This window comes from Gasterosteus aculeatus, chromosome 1 (assembly GCF_964276395.1).
Source record: "Gasterosteus aculeatus chromosome 1, fGasAcu3.hap1.1, whole genome shotgun sequence".
Taxonomy (NCBI): Eukaryota; Metazoa; Chordata; class Actinopteri; order Perciformes; family Gasterosteidae; genus Gasterosteus; species Gasterosteus aculeatus.
The window spans coordinates 11481240-11486261 of record NC_135688.1 but is presented as its reverse complement, the minus strand read 5'-3'; the positions used below and the strand labels follow the sequence as shown (position 1 = coordinate 11486261).

At 43.4% G+C, this 5022-nt stretch overlaps 1 long non-coding RNA gene across 1 annotated transcript; it reads left to right on the top strand.

Moving 5' to 3' along the window:
- Positions 1-536: 536 nt before the first annotated feature.
- Positions 537-2575, top strand: LOC144400634 (uncharacterized). Its single transcript, XR_013462574.1, has 3 exons — positions 537-644; positions 735-786; positions 902-2575. It is a non-coding gene; the product is annotated as an uncharacterized LOC144400634 (long non-coding RNA).
- Positions 2576-5022: the final 2447 nt, after the last annotated feature.

Below are 5022 nucleotides of genomic sequence, written 5' to 3'. Positions count from 1 at the left end.
TAGCTTGAGAGCCCCACAGGGATGGAGAAAAACAGAGTCCTTATGTGGTAAACAGTGAGCAGTTTGTTTAGTTTTAAGCAACATATGAACCCTCACCCCCACTGAGACCCTGGCGTGTGAAAAAACAGGGTCCTTAGTTGGTAATGATGTTGCATTCGGGGGGTATGGGTCTCCTATATAGATACAGCCACGGTTCCCTTCTTGACACCCTGGCAGACTGGTGCATCCTCACATTTAAGACATTTCCAGTGAGAGCCAGATGTACTACAAGGGGGGAGCAATGGACCAGATATGTGGTAAGTACTTATTTCATTGTCAAATATATATATATATATATATATATATATATATATATATATATATATATATATATACACACACACACACACACACACACACACACATACATTGGTATAAATTAAAAAAATTAAAAATAGAAAGCTTTAAAGATTGTACTATGTCGAGTGATTCATATTTGTTTTTATATATTTATATATTTTTTTTTAATAGGTATTTATACCTTTTAGAAATAGATGACAGAGCGCATCCTATACATGGGAGTCTTGAAAAACTGGAAAAGGAGATTGCTGCACTCAGTTGTCTACCAACAACGACTACGTGCCCCAACCAGGGAGCTGGCACAGGTAGGGAAAATGACAGTATGATATAAGCTTTCTATATATTTATTATTTGACGAATCATTCAAATGATTTTATAATTCTATGCTCCCCCAGTGAAAAAAAAAAAAGTACATACGGGTGTCCAGTCTGAGAGACCTTCTACAAGGTATGTGACATCATCCATATATATATATATATATATATATATATATATATATATATATATATATATATATAGACATTTGTTTTATAACATGTTTTGACCATGTATGCTTGTACAGCAGGGTGCAGATTGACCGGTCTACACCAACAAAGGACACATGGTACTATCCAGAATGTTTGACTGACGAGGAAATGCTGCAGGCGGTCTGTGACTATGAAGAAGAGAGTACTACAATAGGAGCAACATCGGCAGAGTGTGTAACCCCATTTCAACAAAACAGAGCAGGTATACCCACAGAACCCACGGTGGTGATTGTGCACCCGAGGGACACAGCTAACCCCTTATATGTAGAGTTGATAAATGAAATCAGTGAACTGCGGCGTTCCAACACCGCATTAAAAGAGATAGTAACCGATCTATGTAAGAAACAAGAGGAGGCTAGACAAACACAGGACGCCAACGGCTGTTCCATAAAACAATACCTGATAGCTCAGAATGCATCCAGTGAAGCTATCATAGCTCTACTTACAAATAAATTTTATCCAAGGTGATCTACTAGGCATGGTGTCTATAAGGGGGGGTGTCTAAATAAACAATACAGACGTGTAGTATGCCTCCCCCCAGAAAAGTTTTGAAGAGGGGCACGGGTGATATACATCGATCAGGGGATAACCATAATAATAATGATGATGGGTATAGGGTCCTGTTACAGAATACAGAGAAACAGCTTAAAAGCCTACGTGCACTGGTGGAGAGATCGCGCGTTGATGCTGCTGCTGCTGCTGCTGCTGCTGTTGCATACCCTGCCGAAGCTTTTCATGATGTTGACAGAATTCATTATACGGAACAACATTCATCGTATCTAGATAGCGGCTATGCAGACTTGGTCAGTGTCCTAGACCCAGGGTTTAATACCACAGGCGCAAATAGCCACGTGTTGGATCATGCAGACGGCCCACTTGTGTACACAGACAATGATGCAGGGGCTGGGGGGTGTGTGTTGGCAGAAATATGTGACGACCGGCTGAATCAGATGGGGGCAAATGGAGATGTGGAGCATGAACAGGGTGTTGGGGGGCCTGCTGAGGGTCATGAGGGAGGGTCATGGGAGCAGGCCCGAACAGAAGGGGGGCATGATGATACACTAACAGGAGGAGGGGAGATAATGAGGGGGGGTGAGACCTCCTCAGGCATAGAGGGAAGGACAGTCACCATGAGAGAGATGCCTTCATTCAATGCATTTGAGCTTAGACAAGGGGTTGATTTCAGAAACGTGGATCTTACTGACCTCGAGCAAATCCCCTACATGGTCAGAGAAATAGTGGCGGGTGTAATTGATAGAGCTGTAGAGGCCTCTCCGGCTGGTAGTGTGCTGAACGTTTTGTTACGGGGACCTTCATTGGCTAGTGACATACAAGCTGTTCTACGCGTAAACGAGTCGTACAACTCTGACTTGTTTATGGAGCAAATTGCACAAGTGATACAGAGCAATGATGAGACTATAACGGATGATGAATTGGAATTAGTGATCACCGTAGCTAAAAACAGAAACGGTGGGGGTTATCTAAAATTAGCAAATGTCCCATATGATGTGATATTATCAAAGAAGGGTCGGTTTCTGCACACCCCTGACAATACTGATAATAACCTGTGCTTTTCGCTCTGTTTAGCACATTTTAATCATCCAGACATGTCCCTGCAAGATAAAGTGAGATTTGCAACTCAACTACATAGATCGTTGGGTTTTGGACCAATGCACAAGGTCTCATTCTCCGATGTAGATGCTTTCGAAAGACATCTGGGGGTGAAAATCATAATCTTCCACCATGCAGCAGCAGGTCGTAAACGACTTCAGTGTTTCCAAACCCACGATGCGCCTCATCCCCGGACAGTCTGGTTATATCTACACAATGACCATTATCACCTGATTGAAAACCAGCAAGGCTTTTTTGGGGCAAAACAAGTATGTCAGTATTGCTACCAAGCCTATGAACATCGATTATACCACAGCTGTGAACAGCTGTGTAATGTGTGTTTTACATTAGAGTGTCGTACACAGCTGGGTAAAACACAGAAATGCGGTGATTGTAAACGCATATGTAAGTCGAAATATTGTTTTGATCAGCACAAGCGGCCAGAAAGCGTCCATGCCCTCATCCCCTGTGATGCTATGAAATACTGTGAGGCATGTGGAAAAACATACAAAGCAGGACAAAAAGCGCACAAATGCGCGCCAAAAGTCTGCGTCCACTGTGGTGAGCAACAGTTGGAGAGCAATGATAAACATGAGTGTTTTATTCAGCCTCTTGAAAAGAAAGAGCCGCAAACAACCTACATATTATTTGACTTTGAGACAAGGTTTCATAACGGAAAACACGAGGCAAATTATGTATGTGCTATGGATTTAGAGGGAAAAAAGTTTTGTTTCAGTACTTTGAATTGTGTGGACACCTTTGTGAAGTATTACAGAAGACCTAGATACAAAGGCTACACGTTTATCGCCCACAACGCATCCGGCTTTGACAACTATATTCTGTTGGAATATTTTGTCAAACAAAAGATCACTCCGCAAGTCACCATGAGAGGGAGTCGGGTGATACTGATGTATGACAGGTCATACCGGCAGAGATGGATTGACTCATTCAGTTTCCTTCCCATGCGATTGTCAAAAACCCCCGCTGCCCTAGGGTTCAGTGATGTCGAGAAAGGCTATTTTCCCCACAAGTTCAACACCCGGGAGCATGAGTATTATGTCGGTAAATATCCTGATCCGTCCTACTACGGCTTTGACGATATGAGTGATAGCGATAAAGCGAGATTCATGGAATGGTATAATACCGTTTCAGGAGGAACATTTGACTTCCAAAAAGAAATCGGACGCTACTGTGTTAACGATGTAGAAGTGTTGCGAAAAGCCTGCAGCATCTATCGTGAGACATTCATAGAGTGCACGGAACTTGACCCCTTCTCATTTACCACCCTAGCATCGAGCTGCATGGGGGTGTTCAAAACCCTGTTTCTCCCAAAGGACACAGTTGCTCTAACGTTTGAGGGGGCATACACTGCTCAGAATAAGACGTATTCTGATGTATCGATGCAATGGCTTGAATATGTGGCCCTCACAGAGAATATTGAGATTAAACATGCTCTCAATCACGGTGAACAGCTTTTTGAGCCGTTCTATGTGGATGGCTATAACTCTGTAACAAACACTTGCTATGAATTTGCGGGATGTTTTTTCCACGGATGTGTCAAATGCCACGTCCAGAGCGACATGAACCCTGTTACAAAAATCACCTACGGTAGACAATACAGGGTGTTCATGGACAAAATATATTCTCTACAAAAACAACACGGGCTGCGAGTTGTAGTGATGTGGGAGTGTGTGTGGTCGTCGTTAAAACGGACGAGCGGGGCTGTACAGGCTTTTATGGTTACTTACAAAAAGCGTGAGCGTCTAGAGCCTAGAAAGGCCCTCTTTGGGGGACGTACAAACGCTATGAAGCTGTACCACAAGATCGGTGCTGATGAAAAAATCAGGTACTACGACTTCACCAGTCTTTATCCGACGGTTCAGGCTAAAAAGCAGTATCCAGTTGGACATCCTCAGGTTATCCTGAAGGATTTTGAGTCTATTGACAAGTATTTTGGACTCATAAAGTGCACAGTGCTACCGCCCAGAGGGCTGTTTCACCCGGTCCTACCATACAGATGTCATGACAAACTCATGTTCCCATTGTGTGGCAAATGTGCTGAGGATTTGAATCAGAGTGGCGAGTGCACTCACGGAGACAGAGACAGACTGCTGGAGGGGGTCTGGGTGTCAATTGAACTGCAGAAGGCTGTGGAAAAGGGATACAGGCTTGTGTCCATTGATGAAGTTTGGCATTTCCCCAACAAAACAGACACATTGTTCAGCGGGTATGTGAAGACATTCATGAAGTGTAAACAGGAAGCGTCAGGCTACCCTGGCCATGTTAAAACCCCCGACGACAAGGAGAAATATGTCAAAGACTATTTTGAAAAGGAAGGCATTCAATTAAACCCTGACAAAATCAGGGTCAACAAAGCCATGAGAAGCTGCAACAAACTCCTCCTAAACTCTTTGTGGGGCCGTTTTAGTATGCGCAATAATATGCCTGCATGCGAGCTGATCACAGATCCGGCTCGGTTCACACAATTGATGTTTAGTGACCACTTTGATGTGCGACAATTCTGTTTTATCTCAGATGACGTGGC